Below are 21776 nucleotides of genomic sequence, written 5' to 3'. Positions count from 1 at the left end.
AGTGGCTTTAATAATGTGAGACAAATATATTTGAAATTATAAAAGTTTACAAAAGACAAAGAAACTCGTCATATTTAAACAAAGTTTTAACACAGCAATAAGAGATACTATTTATAAACATTTATATACATAATAATGCACCATCAAAATATATGAAGCAAAAATGGACAGACTTGAAAGGAGAAATACACAGTTCAATAATAATAGCTTGAGACTTTAATACTTCACTCTTTTTTTGTTTTGTTTTGTTTTGTTTTTTTGTTTTTTGTTTTTATTATAGCAAACTTAATAGGTATAAAGTGGTAACTCATTGTGGTTCTTATTTGCATTTCCCTAATGACTAATGATGTTGAACATTGTTTTCCTGAGCTTACTGTCTATTTGTATATCTTTTTTTAAAAATTTTTTTTTATTATACTTTAAGTTCTAGGGTACATGTGCATAATGTGCAGGTTTGTTACATATGTATACTTGTGCCATGTTGGTGTGCTGCACCCAACAACTCATCAGCACCCATCAATTCATCATTTATATCAGGTATAACTCCCAATGCAATCCCTCCCCTCTCCCCTCCCCATGATAGGCCCCGGTGTGTGATGTTCCCCTTCCCGAATCCAAGTGATCTCATTGTTCAGTTCCCACCTATGAGTGAGAACATGCGGTGTTTGGTTTTCTGTTCTTGTGGTAGTTTGCTAAGAATGATGGTTTCCAGCTGCATCCATGTCCCTACAAAGGACGCAAACTCATCCTTTTTTATGGCTGCATAGTATTCCATGGTGTATATGTGCCACATTTTCTTAATCTAGTCTGTCACAGATGGACATTTGGGTTGATTCCAAGTCTTTGCTATTGTGAATAGTGCCGCAATAAACATACGTGTGCATGTGTCTTTATAGCAGCAGGATTTATAATCCTTTGGGTATATACCCAGTAGTGGGATGGCTGGGTCATATGGTACATCTAGTTCTAGATCCTTGAGGAATTGCCATACTGTTTTCCATAATGGTTGAACTAGTTTACAATCCCACCAACAGTGTAAAAGTGTTCCTATTTCTCCACATCCTCTCCAACACCTGTTGTTTCCTGACTTTGTAATGATTGCCATTCTAACTGGTGTGAGATGGTCTCTCATTGTGGTTTTGATTTGCATTTCTCTGATGGCCAGTGATGATGAGCATTTTTTCATGTGTCTGTTGGCTGTATGAATGTCTTCTTTTGAGAAATGTCTGTTCACATCCTTTCCCCACTTTTGGATGGGGTTGTTTGTTTTTTCTTGTATATTTGTTTGAGTTCTTTGTAGATTCTGGATATTAGCCCTTTGTCAGATGAGTAGATTGCAAAAATTTTCTCCCATTCTGTAGGTTGCCTGTTCACTCTGATGGTAGTTTCTTTTGCTGTGCAGAAGCTCTTTAGTTTAATTAGATTCCCTTTGTCAATTTTGGCTTTTGCTGCCGTTGCTTTTGGTGTTTTAGACGTGAAGTCCTTGCACATGCCTATGTCCTGAATGGTACTACCTAGGTTTTCTTCTAGGGTTTTTATGGTATTAGGTCTAACATTTAAGTCTCTAATCCATCTTGAATTAATTTTTGTATAAGGAGTAAGGAAAGGATCCAGTTTCAGCTTTCTACTTATGGCTAGCCAATTTTCCAGCACCATTTATTAAATAGGGAATCTTTTCCCCATTTCTTGTTTCTCTCAGGTTTGTCAAAGATCAGATGGCTGTAGATGTGTGGTATTATTTCTGAGGACTCTGTTCTGTTCCACTGGTCTATATCTCTGTTTTGGTACCAGTACCATGCTGTTTTGGTTACTGTAGCCTTGTAGTATAGTTTGAAGTCAGGTAGCGTGATGCCTCCAGCTTTGTTCTTTTGACTTAGGATTGTCTTGGCAATGCGGGCTCTTTTTTGGTTCCATATGAACTTTAAAGCCGTTTTTTCCAATTCTGTGAAGAAACTCATTGGTAGCTTGATGGGGATGGCATTGAATCTATAAATAACCTTGGGCAGTATGGCCATTTTCACGATATTGATTCTTCCTATCCATGAGCATGGTATGTTCTTCCATTTGTTTGTGTCCTCTTTTATTTCACTGAGCAGTGGTTTGTAGTTCTCCTTGAAGAGGTCCTTGACATCCCTTGTAAGTTGGATTCCTAGGTATTTTATTCTCTTTGAAGCAATTGTGAATGGAAGTTCATTCATGATTTGGCTCTCTGTTTGTCTGTTACTGGTGTATAAGAATGCTTGTGATTTTTGCACATTAATTTTGCATCCTGAGACTTTCCTGAAGTTGCTTATCAGCTTAAGGAGATTTTGGGCTGAGACAATGGGGTTTTCTAAATATACAATCATGTCATCTGCAAACAGGGACAATTTGACTTTTGTTTTTCCTAACTGAATACTCTTGATTTCTTTCTCTTGCCTGACTGCCCTAGCCAGAACTTCCAACACTATGTTGAATAGGAGTGGTGAGAGAGGGCATCCCTGTCTTGTGCCAGTTTTCAAAGGGAATTTTTCCAGTTTTTGCCCATTCAGTATGATATTAGCTGTGGGTTTGTCATAAATAGCTCTTATTATTTTGAGGTACGTTCCATCAGTACCGAATTTATTGAGCGTTTTTAGCATGAAGAGCTGTTGAATTTTGTCAAAAGCCTTTTCTGCATCTATTAAGATAATCATGTGGTTCTTGTCTTTGGTTCTGTTTATATGCTGGATTACATTTATTGATTTGCGAATGTTGAACCAGCCTTGCATCCCAGGGATGAAGCCCACTTGATCATGGTGGATAAGCTTTTTGATGTGCTGCTGAATCCGGTTTGCCAGTATTTTATTGAGGATTTTTGCATCGATGTTCATCAGGGATATTGGTCTAAAATTCTCTTTTTTTGTTGTGTCTCTGCCAGGCTTTGGTATCAGGATGATGTTGGCCTCATAAAAAGAGTTAGGGAGGATTCCCTCTCTTTCTATTGATTGGAAGAGTTTCGGAAGGAATGGTACCAGCTCCTCCTTGTACCTCTGGTAGAATTCAGCTGTGAATCCATCTGGTCCTGGACTTTTTTTGGTTGGTAGGCTATTAATTATTGCCTCAATTTCAGAGCCTGCTATTGGTCTATTCAGGGATTCAACTTCTTCCTGGTTTAGTCTTGGAAGAGTTTAAGTGTCCAGGAAATTATCCACATCTTCTAGATTTTCTAGTTGATTTGTGTAGAAGTGTTTATAGTATTCTCTGATGGTAGTTTGTATTTCTGTGGGGTCGGTGGTGATATCCCCTTTATCATTTTTTATTGCGTCTATTTGATTCCTGTCTCTTTTCTTCTTTATTAGTCTTGCTAGCGGTCTGTCAATTTTGTTGATCTTTTCAAAAAACCAACTCCTGGATTCATTGATTTTTTGGAGGGTTTTTTTTGTGTCTCTATCTCCTTCAGTTCTGCTCTGATCTTAGTTATTTCTTGCCTTCTGCTAGCTTTTTAATGTGTTTGCTCTTGCCTCTCTAGTTCTTTTAATTGTGATGTTAGAATGTCAATTTTAGATCTTTCCTGCTTTCTCTTGTGGACATTTAGTGCTATAAATTTCCCTCTACACACTGCTTTAAATGTGTCCCAGAGATTCTGGTATGTTGTATCTTTGTTCTCATTGGTTTCAAAGAACATCTTTATTTCTGCTTTCATTTCGTTATGTACCCAGTAGTCATTCAGGAGCAGGTTGTTCAGTTTCCATGTAGTTGAGCGGTTTTGATTGAGTTTCTTAGTCCTGAGTTCTAGTTTGATTGCACTGTGGTCTGAGAGACAGTTTGTTATAATTTTTGTTTTTTTACATTGGCTAAGGAGTGCTTTACTTCCAATTATGTGGTCAATTTTGGAATAAGTGCGATGTGGTGTTGAGAAAAATGTATATTCTGTTGATTTGGGGTGGAGAGTTCTATAGATGTCTATTAGGTCCGCTTGGTGTGGAGATGAGTTCAATTCCTGGATATCCTTGTTAACTTTCTGTCTCGTTGATCTGTCTAATGTTGACAGTGGAGTGTTGATGTCTCCCATTATTATTGTATGGGAGTCTAAGTCTCTTTGTAAGTCTCTAAGGACTTGCTTTATGAATCTTGGTGCTCTTGTATTGGGTGCATATATATTTAGTATAGTTAGCTCTTCCTGTTGAATTGATTCCTTTACCATTATGTAATGGCCTTCTTTGTCTCTTTTGATCTTTGATGGTTTAAAGTCTGTTTTATCGGAGACGAGTATTGCAACCCCTGCTTTTTATTGTTCTCCATTTGCTTGGTAGATCTTCCTCCATCCCTTTATTTTGAGCCTATGTATGTCTCTGCATGTGAGATGGGTCTCCTGAATACAGCAGACTGATGGGTCTTGACTCTTTCTCCAGTTTGCCAGTCTGTGTCTTTTAATTGGAGCATTTAGTCCATTTACATTTAAGGTTAATATTGTTATATGTGAACTTGATCCCGCCATTATGATATTAACTGGTTATTTTGCTTGTTAATTGATGCAGTTTCTTCCTAGCCTCGATGATCTTTACATTTTGGCATGTTTTTGCAATGGCTGGTACCGGTTGTTCCTTTCCATGTTTAGGGCTTCCTTCAGGGTCTCTTGTAAAGCAGGCCTGGTGGTGACAAAATCTCTCAACATTTGCTTATCTGTAAAGGATTTTATTTCTCCTTCACTGATGAAACTTAGTTTGGCTGGATATGAAATTCTGGGTTGAAAATTCTTTTCTTTAAGAATGTTGAATATTGGCTCCCACTCTCTTCTGGCTTGGAGAGTTTCTGCCGAGAGATCTGCTGTTAGTCTGATGGGCTTCCCTTTGTGGGTAACCCGACCTTTCTCTCTGGCTACCCTTAAGATTCTTTCCTTCATTTCAACTTTGGTGAATCTGGCAATTATGTGTCTTGGAGTTGCTCTTCTGGAGGAGTATCTTTGTGGCGTTCTCTGTATTTCCTGAGTTTGAATGTTGGCCTGCCCTACTAGGTTGGGGAAGTTCTCCTGGATGATATCCTGAAGAGTGTTTTCCAACTTGGTTCCATTTTCCCCCTCACTTTCAGGCACCCCAATCAGACGTAGATTTGGTCTTTTTACATCATCCCATACTTCTTGCAGGCTTTGTTCATTTCTTTTTCTTCTTTTTTCTTTTGGTTTCTCTTCTCGCTTCATTTCATTCATTTGATCCTCAATCGCTGATACTCTTTCTTCCAGTTGATCGAGTCGGTTACTGAAGCTTGTGCATTTGTCACGTATTTCTCATGTCATGGTTTTCATATCTGTCAGTTCATTTATGACCTTCTCTGCATTAATTAGTCTAGCTGTCAATTCTTCCACTCTTTTTTCAAGATTTTTAGTTTCTTTGCTCTGGGTACGTTATTCCTCCTTTAGCTCTGAGAAGGTTGATGGACTGAAGCCTTCTTCTCTCATCTCGTCAAAGTCATTGTCTGACCAGCTTTGATCCGTTGCTGTCGATGGGCTGTGCTCCTTTGCAGGGGGAGATGCGCTCTTATTTTTTGAATTTCCAGCTTTTCTGCCCTGCTTCTTCCCCATCTTTGTGGTTTTATCTGCCTCTGGTCTTTGATGATGGTGACGTACTGATGGGGTTTTGGCATAGGTGTCCTTCCTGTTTGATAGTTTTTCTTCTAACAGTCAGGACCCTTAGCTGTAGGTCTGTTGGAGATTGCTTGAGGTCCACTCCAGACCCTGTTTGTCTGGGTATCAGCAGCAGAGGTTGCAGAAGATAGAATATTGCTTAACAGCAAGTGTACCTCTCTGATTCTTACTTTGGAAGCTTCCTCTCAGGGGTGTACTCCACCCTGTGAGGTGTGGGGTGTCAGACTGCCCCTAGTGGGGGATGTCTCCCAGTTAGTCTACTCAGGGGTCAGGGACCCACTTGAGCAGGCAGTCTGTCCCTTCTCAGATCTCAACCTCGGTGTTGGGAGATCCACTGCTCTCTTCAAAGCTGTCAGACAGTGTAGTTTGCGTCTGCAGAGGTTCTGCTGCTTTTTTGTTGTTGTTTTATATCTGTGCCCTGTCCCCAGAGGTGGAGTCTACAGAGACAGGCAGATTTCCTTGAGCTGCTGTGAGCTCCACCCAGTTCGAGCTTCCCAGCGGCTTTGTTTACCTACTTAAGCCTCAGCAATGGTGGGCGCCCCTCCCCGAGCCTCGCTGCTGCCTTGTGGTTAGATCGCAGACTGCTGTGTTAGCAATGAGAGTGGCTCTGTGGGCATGGGACCCTCCCGGCCAGGTGTGGGATATATTCTCCTGGTGTGCCCGTTTGCTTAAAGCGCAGTATTGGCATGGGAGTTACCCGATTTTCCAGGTGTTGTGTGTCTCAGTTCACCTGGCTAGGAAAAGGGATTCCCTTCCCCCTTGTGCTTCCCAGGTGAGACGATGCCTCGCCCTGCTTCAGCTCTCGCTGGTTGGGCTGCAGCAGCTGACCAGCACCGATTGTCCGGCACTCCCTAGTGAGATGACCCCAGTTCCTCAGTTGAAAATGCAGAAATCACCGGTCTTCTGTGTCGCTCGCGCTGGGAGTTGGAGACTGGAGCTGTTCCTATTCGGCCATCTTGCCCCGCCCTACTTCACTCTTAATATAGATAACCAGACAGATTAGTAGGAAAACAGGATGTACATAACATAATGAAAATGTCACATACCTCATAAATATATACACCTACTATGTACCTACAAAAATTAAAAATTAAAAATAAAAATAAATAAATACAACAAACTAGTTGAATCTAACATACACACACAGAACACTCTACTAACAACAAAATGCATACTTTTCCAGTAAACAAGGGACATTTTCCAATATAAATTATTTGGTAAGCCATGAATTAAGTCACAATGTATTTTGAAAGATAGATGTTACACAAAGTATATTCTCTTGCCACAGTGGGATAATGTTAGAAATCAATAATAGAAACAAAACAGGAAAACTTACAACTTTGTGGAAATAACACATTCAGCTAATGAACAAAGAAGACATCAAAAGGGAAATTAACAAGTGCTTAGTTATAACTGAAAACAAAAACATAGCATGTTTAAACTTACAGGATGTAGCAAAAACAGTGCAAAGGGAAAAATTTATTGCTATATGTGTTTACACTAAAATATGAGAAAGATCTCAAATCTACAATCTAACTTTGCAAATTAAAGAAGCAGAGAAAAAGAACAAATTAAACACAAAGCTAGAAGAAATAATAAAATAAGTAAATCACAGAGAAATGAAAGAAAGTATAGAAAAATGGAGAAAAGCAATGAAACCAAATGTTGGTTATCAAATAATATCAATAGAGTAGACAAACCTTTAGCTAGATTGAGAAGACTCAATTTAGTAAAATCAGAAATGAAATTGAAACATGATTTCCAATTCTGCAGAAATCAAAAGGAGTATAAAAGAGTACTTAGAACAATTAATGGCAACAAATATTGTATAGCCCAGATGAAATAAATGATTTCCTAGAAACACAAAACACACAACTGAATCATGAAGAAATATAAAACTCATAACTAATAAGGTGATTTAATCAGATATAAAAAATATCAACAAATGAATGCCCTTGATCTGATGACTTCACTGCTGAATTGTACCAAACAGTTAAAACATAACTAACATCAAACCTTTCAAACTATTCCAAAAAATTAAGGACAAGGAAACACTTGCTAAATCTATGAACCAGTCTTGTCCTGAAACAAAAGCCAGACAAACAAATTATAAGAAAAGAAAATTATAGGCCAACATTCCTTATGAACATGGATGTAAAACTCCTTTATAAAATACCAGTAAACCAAATTCAAGAACATATTAATAGCATTATTGTATTAGTCTGTTTTCATGATGCTAATAAAGACATACTCAAGACTGGGCAATATACAAAACACAGAGGTTTAATGGGACTTATAGTTCCACATGGCTGGGGAGGCCTCACAATCATGGCAGAAGGAAAGCAGGAGCAAGTTACATCTCACATGGATGGGAGAAGACAAAAAGATAGCTTGTGCAGGGAAACTCCCCCTAATAATGACCATCAGATCTTATGAGACTTACTATCACGAAAACATCAAAGGAGAGAACTGCACCCATAATTCAATTACCTCCCAATAGGTTCCTCCCACAACAAGTGGGGATGTAAGATGAGGTTTGGTTGGGGACACAGCCACATCATAGCATTCTGTCCTTGGCCACTCCCAAATCTCATGTCCTCACATTTCAAAACCAGTTTTGCCTTCCCAATAGTCCCCCGAAGTCTTAATTAATTTCAGCATTAACTCAATAGTCCACAGTCTAACGTCTTATCAGGGATAAGGCAAGTCTCTTCTGCCTATGAGCCTGTAAAGTCAAAAGCAAGTTAGTTACTTCCTAGATACAATGGGAGTACAGGCATTGGTTAAATAAGGCCATTCCAAATAGGATAAATTGGCCAAAATAAAGGGGTGCAGGCCCCACGCAAGTCCAGAATTCAGCGGGACAGTCAAATCTTAAAGCCCCAAAATGACTTCCTTTCACTCCATGTCTCACATCCAGGTCACGCTGATACAAGGGGTGGGCTGCCACACAGCTCTGCCCCTGTGGCTTTGCAGCCCTGGCTGCTTTCACGGGCTGGCCTGGAGTGTCTGCAGCTTTTCCAGGTGAGTGTTGCAAGTTGTCCATGGACCTACCATTCTGAGATCTGGAGGATGGGTGGCCTTCTTCTCACAACTCCACTAGGTGGTGCCACAGCAGGGACTCTGTGTGGTGGCTCGATCCCCACATTTCCCTTCTGCACTGTCCTAGAATACATTCTCCATGAGAGCCCCATCCCTGCAGCAAACTTCTGCCTTGACTTCCAAGCATTTCTCTGCAACCTCTGAAATCTAGGCAGAGGATCCCAAACTCGAATTCTTGACTTCCGTATACTGGCAGACTCAACACCACATGGAAGCTGTCAAGGCTTGAGGCTGGCACCCTCTGAAGCCATGACCCGAGCTCTACATTGCCCCCTTTCAGCCACTGCTGGAGCAAATGGGATACTGGGCACCATGTCCCCAGGCGGCACACAGCACGGGTACCAGACTTGGCCCATGAAACCACTTTTTCCTCCTAGGCATCTGGACCTGTGATGGGAAGGGCTGCCATGAAGACCTCTGACATGCCCAGGAAACATTTTCCCCATTGTCTTGAGGATTAACATTCAGCTCCCTATTACTTTTGCAAATTTCTGCAACAGGCTTGGATTTCTGCTCAGAAAATGGAATTTTCTTTTCTATCACATTGTCAGGCTGCAAATTTTCCAAACTTTTATGCTCTGCTTCCCTTATAAAACTGAATGCCTTTAACAGCACTCAAGTCACCGCTTGAATGCTTTACTGCTTAGAAATATCTTCTGCCAGATACCCTAAATCACCTCTCTCAAGTTCAAAGTTCCACAAATCTCTAGGCAGGGCCACAATTCCACCAGTCTCTTTGCTAAAACATAACAAGAATTACCTTGGCTTCATTTCCCAACAATTTCCTGATCTCTATCTGAGACCACCTTGGCCTGGACTTTATTGTCCATATTGTTATCAGTATTTTGGTCAAAGCCATTCAATAAGTCCCTAGAAAGTTCCAAACTTTCCCACATTTTTTTATCTTCTTTTGAGCCCCACAAATTCTTCCAATCTCTATCTGTTACCCTCTTCCAAAGACATTTTCACATTTTTGAGTATCTTTTCAACAGTGCCCCACTCTACTAGTACTGATTTACTGTATTTGTCTGTTTTCATGATGCTAATAAAGACATACCTGAAACCAGGCCATTTACAGAAGGAAGAGGTTTAAAGGGACTTACAGTTCCACATGGCTGGGGAGACCTCCTAATCATAGCAGAAAGCAAGGAGGCGCAAGTCACATCTTACATGGATGGCAACAGGCAAAAATAGAGCTTGTGCAGGAAATGTCTGCCTTATAAAGTCATCAGATCTCCTGAGACTTATTCACTCTCATGAGAACAGCATGGGAAAGACCTGCCACCATGATTCAGTAAACTCCCACTGTGTTCTTCCCATAACATATGGGAATTCAAGATGAGATTTGGGTGGGGACACAGCCAAACCATATCAATTATATACCATAAATAGGGATTTATTCCTGAAATGCAAGAATAATCCCATATAAAAATAAATCAAAGTAACACATTAACAGAATGAAGATGGTGGGCAATAGGATCATTTTAACTGATGCAGAAAAACATTTGACAAAGTTCAACATTCTTTCATGATAAAAAAAATTCAATGAATAGGTATAGAACAAATTTACCTCAACACAATAAAGGCCATATAAAAAATCCCACAGTCAAAATCGTATTCAATGATTAAAGAATGAAAGTGTTTTCTTCAAGATCAGGAATAAGGCAAAGGTGCCTACTCCTGACACTTTCTCTTCCGGATAGTACCAGAAGTCCTAGCTAGATAAATCATGCAAGAAAAGGAAATAAAGGACATTCACATTGGAAAGGAAGAAGTAAAACTATCTCTGTTTGAGAATGATATTATCTTATATTTTAAAAACCCTAAAAATTTCACAAGAACCTATTACAATAAACATGTTTAATGAAGTAGCAGCTTGCAAAGTCAATGTACAAAAATCACTTGCATTTCTATACATTAGCAATGCACAGTATGAAAAAGATTAAGAAAACAATTCCATTTACAATAGCATCAAAAACAATGAAAGATGTAGGAATTCACTTAACCAGGGAAATGAAAGATTTGTATAATAAAAATGATAAAACATTGCTGAAACAAATTAACCAGGGTGATGGAAGATTTGTACAATAAAAATAATAAAACATTGCTGAAACAAATTAAAGAATACACAAATAAATTCAAAAATATTCTATAATCATGCATTGAAGCCTTAAGATGCCAATACTCCCCAAAACAACCTACAGATTCAATGTAATTGTTATCAAAATTACGTTTGCAGAAATAGAAAAATCCATCTTAAAATGTATACAGAATTTAAAAAGATCCTTAATAGCCGTAATTATCTTAAAAAGAGGAACAAAGTTGGAGAACTCATAGTTCCTGGTTTCAAAAGTTACAACAAAGCTATAGTAACAAAAAAGACTAGTGTTAGCATCATTACAGACATATAGCTCAAAGTAATATAGAATACAGAGTCCAGAAGCAAACCTTTACGTATATTATAAAATGATTTTTGAATTGGGTATCATGGTTATCCTGGGGATAATATAGTCTTTTCAACAAATGGTGCTGTGAAAATAGAATATCTTCATGCAAAAGAATGGCATTGGACACTTACTTAACATGATACAAAAAGTAACTCAAAATGGATAAAAATTCTAAATGTAGGAGACATCACACTATAAAACTTTAGGAGAAAACATGGGACAAAAGTTTCATCACAATGCATTTGGAAATAAGTTTTTTGGATAGGACACTAGAAGCACAAGCAACAAAAGAAAAAATATGAAAATTAGACTTTATAAAAATTACAACTTTTGTTCATGAAAGGAGACTATCAATAGAGTGAGAAAGCAACTTGTGGAATGGGAAAAATATTTATAGATCACATATTTGATAGGGGGTTAATATTCAGAATGTATATAGAACTCCTACAACTCAATTGTCAAAAAACCAATACAAAACCAAATAACTCAATTCAAAAGCAGGCAAAGAACTTGAAAAGACATATATACAAAGAAAATATATGAATGGGCAATAAACGCATAAAAAGATGCTCAGTATCACTGATGATTAGGGAAATGAAAATCAACACCACAATGAGATATCATTTCACAGCAATTAGGATGACTACTCTAAAAACACACACATACTTAAAATAACAAGTGTTGGTGAGGATGTGGAGAATTGGAACACTTGTGTCCTGCTGGTGCAAATATAATATGACAGACGTGCTCTGAAAGAGTATGGTGGTTCCTAAAATAATAACAAAATCAAATTTCATATGATCCAGCAATTCTACTTCTGCGTATATACCCCCAATAATGAAAATTACAGTCTCAAAGAGATTTGTACACTTACTGTCTGAGTCCCTTTAGGCTCTTATAAAAAATTACCATCAACTAGATAGCTTATAAACAACAGAAATTTATTTTTCACAATTCTGAGAGCTGAGAAGTCCAAGATCAAGGCACTGATCGATTCAGTGTCATGTGAGGGTCTACTTTAGGCAGTGCTTTCTCACTCACATGGTGGAAGGAGTGAATCAGTTCTCTAGGACCTCTTTCATAAAGGAATCTAATCTATTCAAGAGGTCTTAACCCTCATGACCTAATCACCTCCTGAAAACTCCACCTTCTAATGCCATCACATTGTTGATTACATTTGCATATACAGATTTTCAGAGGGTGCAAACATTCAGACCATAGCACTCATGTACATAGGAGCATTATTCACAGTGGTTAAAATGTGGAAGTAATCCAAATACCCATGGACAGATTAATAGATAAGTAAAATATGGTATATGCAATAAAACTATATTCAACCTTTTTTCAAAAGGAAGGAAATTTTGACGTATGCTACAGCATGTATAAACTTTGAGGACATTATGCTAGCCAGTCACAAAAAGATATATGCTATGTGTTTCCACTTACATTAGGTACCTATAGCGGTCAAAATCATAGAGAATAAGGTTGGTGTTTTACATGGATCTCAGGAAGGGGTGAATGGTGAGTATTTGTTTAATGGCTAGAAAGGTTTAGTTTTTTAAGAGGAAAACAGCTCTGGAGGTGTATGGTGGTGATGATTACACGACATTATGAATGTACCTGTACCATTGGACTGTATATTTAAAAATGATAAATTTCATTACATCTATTTTGTCACAATGAAAAAAATGAAAGAAAAACTGCTTTATTTCTAAAGAAATACAATATAGCCTTCTGTTAAATATAAAAACACGAAGTATATTAAAAATAATTTTAAAACATTGTGATTATTATTAAATTATAATTTTTTGCAACATTTAAATATTATGAAGAACCTTAAGATACAGAAAAGAAAGAATTTTTATCTTGTTCTTATTTCTATATACTTTGTCATAAGATATAGTAGATCATGAATAACCATATATTTAATTAATTAAAATTCTGAATAGTTAATATTATAATTAATATATTCAAACATTCTGGGGAATGAAAAAAATTGTAAGTTCATTATGTGTCTTTGGGTCTGTACTTAAAATTATGTTGATATTTTGTATGCCTTTATTTCATATTAATAATATAATTATAAATAATATAAAATTTATCTTAATGTTTGATAATTATATATACTACTTTTTCACAAATATGTCTTCCTACTCAAACATTAATTGCCCATTTACTTGCAAGGCAAGTGTTGTAGCAATTTTTTTTTTCACTTACTCTACTCATCTATTAGTTTGGCATTTAAAATTAGGACCTTGGATACACATATTGCTGAGTCACATCTCACAAGTAATGGTTTGTGTAACATTTCCTAATCTTACCAACAAGCTGAATTAGATTAGAAATGCTGAATTTTTGTTTTTAAATTAAAAAATGTTTTTTAGGAAAAAAATCTGTAGTTTATTGATACTTTTATCATAGGGAATACATAAAATAAAAAGCTGGAATTTAGAGCTTCTAAATCCTGTGGGCTAGGCTTAAGGGTGTACTCTTTAATTCCCATATAATTTAAGAGCTAGAAACTTCCCAATCAGCAAAACAGGACAGAGGTCTCCAGAGAATTCTGAGTTATATTTCACCGTCTTCCATTTGGTTATTACTTTTCTCTGTCAGGATATGTGAAGAGAAGCACATTTATGCTAATGTGCCTGTGTATCTAGATTACAATTTGAACAAATTTAATTGCTACATTAGTCAAAATAGAATTTGTATTTAAAATTTGACAAAGTGAAGAAAAATAATTGGCTTATTAATACTTTTTTAAAAAGCAGCAACATTTTTACCTCTGACATTACACTCTGAAGACACAGTAGAGTTATAATTAATACTCGGTTTAACAAAGATGTGCTATTGATGAGTTCACTGATGCTGCATCAGAGTGAAAACAAGCAATCTGTATCTAACTTTATGCTGATGATATAGTGGGAAATATGTTTGTTTAAAATACCATCTGTTATTTTCAGGCATTTATATGCAACTCTATGGCGGATAGCTAAGCTATCATGACTAACCTAAAAAGAGGCATATGCTATTAACAGCAATAAAGCCCCCATCTGCCCCTTGATATTTGTTAAAGAGTTGATTTGGGCATATTATTTACTTGAAATGACATTGGTTGCTGATATGGTTTGGCCGTGTCTCCACTCAAATCTCATCTTAAATTCCCACATGTTGTGGGAGGGACCTGGTGGAAGGTTATTGAATCATGAGGGCAGATCTTTCCTGTGCTGCTCTCATGATATTGAGTAAGTCTTATGATATCTGATGGTTATTATAAGGGGGAATTTTCCTGCACAAGTAACTGAATCATGGGGACAGGTCTTTCCTGTGCTGTTCTCATGATATTAAGTCTCACAATATCTGATGGCTATTATAAAGGAGAGTTTTCCTGCACTAGCTCTCTTCTCTTGTCTGCCACCATGTTAGATGTGCTGTTCATCTTCCATCATGATTGTGAGACCTCCCCAGCCACATGGAACTGTGAGTCTGATAAACCTCTTTATTTTGTAAATTGCCCAAACTTGGGTATGTCTTTATCATCTGTGTGAAAACTGACTAGTACAGTAAATTTGTACCAGTAGAGTGGGGCACTGCTGAAAACATACCCCAAAATGTGAAAACAACTTTGGAGCTGGGTAAAAGGCAGAGGCTGGAACAGTTTGGAGGACTGAGAAGAAGATAGGAAGATGTGGGAAAGTTTGGAACTTCCTAGAGTCTTGTTGAATGGCTTTTACCAAAATGCTGATAATGATATGGACAATGAGATCCAGGCTGAGGTGGTCTCAGATGAAGATGAGGAACTTGTTGGGAACTGGAGCAAAGATGACTGACTCATTGTTTTTAGCAAAGAGTCTGGAGGAATTGTGCCCCTGTCCTAGAGATCTGTGGAAATATGAACTTGAAAGAGATGATTTAGGGTATCTGACAGAAGACATTTTAAGCAGCAAAGCATTCAAGAAGTGACTGGGTGCTGTTAAAGGCATTCAGTTTTATAAGGGAAGCAGAGCATAAAAGTTTGGAAAATTTGCAGCCTGACAATGTGATAGAAAATAAAAACCCATTTTCTGAGGAGAAATCCAAGCCAGTTGCAGAAATTTGCATAAGTAATTAGGAGCCAAATGTTAATCCCAAAACCATGAGGAAAATGTTTCCAGGACATGTCAGAGGTCTTCATGGCAGCCCTTCCCAACACAAGCCTGAACACCTAGGAGAAAATAATTTTGTGGGCTGGGCCCAGGGTCTCCGTGCTGTATGTAAGCCTAGGGACTTAGTGCCCTGCATCCCATCCACTCCAGCTATGACTAAAAGGGGCAAAGGTACAGCTCCAGCTGTTGCTTCAGAAGGTGCAGATACCAAGGTTTGGCAGCTTCCACATGATGTTGAATCTGTGGGTGCACAGAAGTCAAGAATTGGGGTTTTGGAACCTCCACGTAGATTTCCCAGAATGTATGGAAATGCCTGGTTGTCAAGGCAGAAGTTTATTCCAGGGATGGGGCCATCGTGGAAAACCTCTGCTAGGGCAGTGCAGAAGGTAAATGTGGGGCCAGAGTCCCCACACAGTTTTCCTACTAGGGAATCAGCTAGTGGAGCTGTGAGAAGAGGGCCACCATCCTCCAGACCCCAGAATGGTAGATCCACCAACAACTTGCACCATGCTCCTGGAAAACCCTGATTCTCCACGCCAGCCTGTGAAAGAAGTTGGGAGGGAAGCTGTGCCCTGCAAAGCCACAGGGGTAGAGTTTCCCAAGACCATGGTAACCCTTCTCTTGTCTGCTAATGTATAAGATGTGCCTTTCACCTTCCACCATTCCCAGACATGTCGAAATGTGAGTCCAATAAACCTCTTTCTTTTGTAAATTGCCCAGTCTCGGGTTTGTCTTTATTAGCAGCATGAAAACAGAGTAATACAATTGCCTTGAGTGGCTTATTTTTTAATATGTGTTTGCTTCATTAACGTATTAGGCTTTCATGAAAGTCAGTATTTTAAATTTAAGTTAAAAGTATAGCAGGGGAATGAAATTTTGGCTGATTCAACAACCCTCAGGTATATAATAGTGACAGAATACTTTTCTTTCATTTGGCTTTAATGCACTTTTCTATAAAGTGAAAGCATTCATCTCCAATATATTTTGTGAAGCTAAGTTAGTACTGAAAGAAGACAGTTATTGAGTTCCCATGTAGCCACTTTAACATCATTATAGAGATTTGTTTAAGGAATAACTTAACAATAGTGAGTGACCAAAAAACCAATTCAAATTATAATAAACCATTCGTAACTATACACTTAACTTCTAATCACAGAGTGTGGATTATCTGTAAAATTTCTGTCATAGGTGGGTTTTTTTGTTTGTTTGTTTGTTTTGCTAGAGTTTTGCTCTTGTTGCCCAGGCTGGAGTGCAATGGCACTATATCGGCTCACTGCAACCTTCACCTTCTGGGTTCAAGCGATTCTTCTGCTTCAGCCTCCCGAGTAGCTGGGATTACAGATGACCCCCACTACACCCCACTAATTTTTTTGTATTTTTAGTAGATATGAGGTTTCACCATGTTCACCAAGCTGATCTTGAACTCCTGACCTCAGGTGATCCACCGGACTAGGCCTCCCAGATCTCTGGGATTACCGGCATGTGCCACCATGACCAGCCTGAATAGGTAGTATAATCTTTGTGACTTAGAGCTTTTTCTGCCGAAGATCAGAGTTTCAGTGAAAAACTCACTCAGTTTAGTCTCACCTGGTGTCTCAGGAGAAACACTCTGGCTTCAGCATGCAGTCTATTTTTCTGTGGCATGCTCTTAGATGCCGCTGTGCATAAAGATGTGTTAGTTCAAGGGACACCTAACTGGAGATCTACATCTCAGTGTTCCTCAGCACTCTGCCTTTGCCAGCACCACTGTCCTTTTCTTGTGCTGGAGTCTCAAAGAAAGGCAAACAAGTTATGCTTCCCTTGGCAGCTCCCTATGCATGAAAGAATAATCTGTCTGCATATTGTTTTATTTCAATATATTTTTGCAAAATACCAGATCATGTTTTCGGTCCACTTATTATCTCCAACTTCCTTCTTAAAATGGATGTTTCCTTAATAATTGTATTTAGCATATTTTTATAATATGTTTGGTAAAAAGAATTTTTTTTTTCTGTATCTGATTCCAGCTCTGTGTTTTTATTAACTTTTTGAGAGCTTTACTCTGTTAATAAATTGATGATTGAGCAAAGAAGATACTATACTACTTAATATATCAAAACTGGGCCAAGAAATTAGCACTCTAAAACACTTTATTTAAATTGTCATTTATTGTTCTTTGTAGAAGGGGACAAGGGATATTTTTCTTTCTTCCAGTCTTGTAGAGAGAGGGAGAGAGGGTAAGATGGACAGAGGAAGAGGAAGGGAGGCAAAGAGAGAGAGAATGCTTTTAAGATATGGATAGGAAGTAAAAATTTTACTCTGATCTCTTGCTATAAATAGCTGTTTTTCACAGTTGTTTTTCTTTTCACTTTCAGTAGTTATTCTTATATATTTTTTCCTCTTGTTCTTACTAGCCAAATAATTCAATATAGCAAAAATATCAAAATAATAATTAAAAAAAAAACTTATTGGCCGGGCGCGGTGGCTCAAGCCTGTAATCCCAGCACTTTGGGAGGCCGAGACGGGCGGATCACGAGGTCAGGAGATCGAGACCATCCTGGCGAACACTGTGAAACCCCGTCTCTACTAAAAAATACAAAAAAACTAGCCGGGCGAGGTGGCGGGCGCCTGTAGTCCCAGCTACTCGGGAGGCTGAGGCAGGAGAATGGCGTGAACCCGGGAGGCGGAGCTTGCAGTGAGCTGAGATCCGGCCACTGCACTCCAGCCCCGGCGACAGAGTGAGACTCCGTCTCAAAAAAAAAAAAAAAAAAAACTTATTACAAATCCAATTGAAACAAAAGTTACCAGAGACATAGAGATCTTGATTACTTCAAAAGGAGGGGGACTGATTTTTCTCACACATTTCTCTGGTCAACCACTCAAATATGAAGTCAGTGAGCAAATATATAACATTTATGCACATGGGAATTCATACAGGCACAAAAGGGAAAGGGTCAAGCAGAGAAAATAACTGAACTGGAAGAGAAATTAGTCACCTTAAACATATGTAGGGCTTTCAATAAAACAATGCATTACTTTCTTTTCAAATTTACTAGGAAGTCTCCAAATTGGAAATATTCTCTTTCTCAGTCTTTCCATGGTATATATATTTTGCTTCCAATTAGAAAAGGTATTCTTACAATAAAAATGAAATCACCTCTATGATATCATCAAGTTTCATTTTCTACTATTGTGAATAGTTCTAGAATGGTGACTGATTAAATTTAGAAATAATCTTTCTTGTTCATTGGTCAGATTTTTATATAACATCAATAAAGTGCTTCATGCTGCAATATGGTTGAGTTTGTTTGGTTGCATAGAATATGGCAATAATAAAAGGCATTTCAACTGTGTAAGAAGTGAACAACCAATTTTCTTGATGTCTCCAATGATAATATTCATAAGTCCTGAGTTCATTTTCATGGTATAATGTTGTTATTAGAATTAGCAAGCAGTTAAAATGTTGAGAAATTTATCTCTATTAGACAAAAGTCATCTTCTATTTATGAAATTCTTATTACTGTTGAGTAACTCACAGTTCTTAAATTAAATTTCCTGATTTGCATTAGATTTACAGCTGTAAATAGCTTTTAAGAATATATAATTGAGTTGATATTGAGTTTGTAGACAAGAGAATCCTATTAAAACACAGAGATTTCTATCTGAGCTGTAATTTCAGAGACATCAAGGGAAAACACAAGACAAGCAACATATCAATGAAATGCACAGTATTACTAGGGTCTTTCAAAGAAGAGTCACTAGAGAATCATAAAGGAAAGGGAATCAAATAATAGTACAATTAATGTTTCCCACACAGCCATATTTTATGGGATACTATAGATATAATTGGGTGACAGAAAACACAAAGAGAAAGAAGAATTTTAATGTTGATCAAAGGAAAAGCAAGTCAACAGTTTTCTTGTCAAATACAGAGATACTTGCAACTCTTATTTAACACAATAACTGCAGAGGAAATAAGCTACTTCACCTGCAGAAGAGATTGTATTGACCAATAAAGTGGGATGGTGATTGAGGTCCTGTTATTTAACAAGAAAATTTGAATTTGTTTACTTTTTGAAGTTGGGCTGTTAGGAGAATAAGATTTGAATATTCTTTCTTTTTGTAGTCTGTAGCAATATATTTTTAGCGTTCTTATTCTCGAAGCACAATGCACAATTGCTTCCCCCCCCACTTTCATGTAGATAATTAGCAATTTTTATCCTTACTGCCTTCTCTTTCTATTATCATTTCATCTATTTTCATGATTTTCAACTATCATTTTTATACAAATTATCCTCAAATCTGTGTGTCCATTTGTGAGCCTTCTCTCCAACCGAAATTTACTCACATGAATTAATGAAAATTTGCCGTGAGTGCCCTGATGTCACCTCTAATACAAATGGATAAATTGAATTTACCTATCATCTTCCCTTGTATTTTTTCTTTCTAGTTATAAACCACCATTCTTTTTGTCACATTTTTTTGCATCTTGGAACCCTTGTTGAATCTTTTCCCTCTCCTTCTTTTCACACTTAATCATTTCCAAGACCTATCATTTGTAAGTACTATAATATTCACTCCTCTTACCCCATTTTCTGTATTTTTACTGTCATGTGGCTTTTGATTCTGCACCTTTAACCATGCCAACACAGACACACTACATGTCTGCAAGGTTTTTGACAGTGACAGAAAATCATATACTGCTTCCTTGTTTGTTCCTAACTTTTGCCAACTTTGACTCAGTGATGAAACGTTGTCTTAATCTATAATAAGATTCTTCTTCATTATACTAGCCCAATTTTTGGTCATGAAAATTGTATCCTGTCTCTCTAGTTCTGTTCCCAGTGTCTGCTGTGTATCTTTCCCAGTACCACCACTTGGTTACATCTGTCAGACAGAACAAACAGGAAAGCACGTATGTTCATATTCTTCTTGGAGAGTGCACCTGCTACCTGAATGTATTTGCCCTCTGGATCCAGCTGCATGTATTTAATGGGGGAATAGGGGTCCCAAAGAAAATATCTTATCATACCTTATATATCACTCTACAAACCTGTTCTTTCCCCCTATCATCTGCAACCAAGCTAATTTTAGAAGCTGGATAAAATGGTCAAGATTCAATAGATCCCTAAAGGAAGGCTTCTTATTTTCCATGAAACCTCCTGACTCAGATCCAATTATAGTAATACTATATTTTGTAAAGGTAATACTAATTTCAGCCCTTTTGGCCAACTCCCTAATATTTACACTTAATTTCCTACAGTATAATAACGATCATACAAATCAGTAAATGTCAATTTAATTTTGCATAATTTTTGTTTGTGACTGTCAACCTGTGTCTGCTCAGAATTTACTATGTTCTGCTCATTTACCATGGCCATATACACCCAATTTAAGTCAATCAAGGCAAGTTTAGAACAGAGGCAAATAGGCCGGGCGCGGTGGCTCAAGCCAGTAATCCCAGCACTTGGGAGGCCGAGACGGGCGGATCACGAGGTCAGGAGATCGAGACCATCCTGGCTAACACGGTGAACCCCGTCTCTACTAAAAATACAAAAAACTAGCCGGGCGAGGTGGTGGGCGCCTGTAGTCCCAGCTACTCGGGAGGCTGAGGCAGGAGAATGGTGTAAACCCGGGAGGCGGAGCTTGCAGTGAGCTGAGATCCGGCCACTGCACTCCAGCCTGGGCGACAGAGCCAGACTCCGTCTCAAAAAAAAAAAAAAAAAAAGAACAGAGGCAAATAACTCAAGAAAGTAGTTATGACTCAATCAACAAATTTTTTTAGGGAAACGTTTAAATTTTGTCATAAAACAAAAAAAATTAGAACATAGGACAGATTACATAACAACGAACACATTAAATGCAGGTAGCTCTTGGCAAAAGAGATTTTAGTTTCAAGGATTATATTCAATTTTGATGACCATTTGTATTTGCTTCACTAATTCAGAATTTTTCATGGGACTCAGTACAATGATACTTAATTAATCCCAATGATTTTTCAGCCAAATCATCCTTTGAAATTATAATAGATATCCTATTTTTCTGTAGAAATGTAGGTGCTCAACAAATGTTTGTTGAGTGACTTCTCTGACCATTTACCATCTCTAATTTATACATTCTATAAAGTATTTTGTATACAGTGTCTTTCAAATTGATTTTGCCATTAATCATTTTCACCATTTAGTATTAGAACAATTTCAATTGATTTTGAAGGAGGAAAATATTTCAGTATCCAGAATAGTAAGTTGTACTCCTGAAGAGTAAGTCATTTAGGCTCATGATGACTTTGGAACCATAAAATGGTGATGATAATGAATGTTAGGACAAATTAATATTTCATTGTTTTAAACAAATACTGATTAAGTGGCTGACTCTAGCCTTCACAACAGTGGGTGCAAAATTTTTAAACTGGAAGGGTGTGTGAGCTATTCAATTTAGGAAGATTACTCAATAGTTTAAATGATAATGGTATCCATTACAATGACATCCAGTTTCTTTTTA

The sequence above is a fragment of the Trachypithecus francoisi genome, unplaced genomic scaffold, assembly GCF_009764315.1.
Source record: "Trachypithecus francoisi isolate TF-2019V2 unplaced genomic scaffold, Tfra_2.0 Lachesis_group11, whole genome shotgun sequence".
NCBI classification, from domain to species: domain Eukaryota; kingdom Metazoa; phylum Chordata; class Mammalia; order Primates; family Cercopithecidae; genus Trachypithecus; species Trachypithecus francoisi.
Note: the sequence above shows the minus strand (reverse complement) of the source record.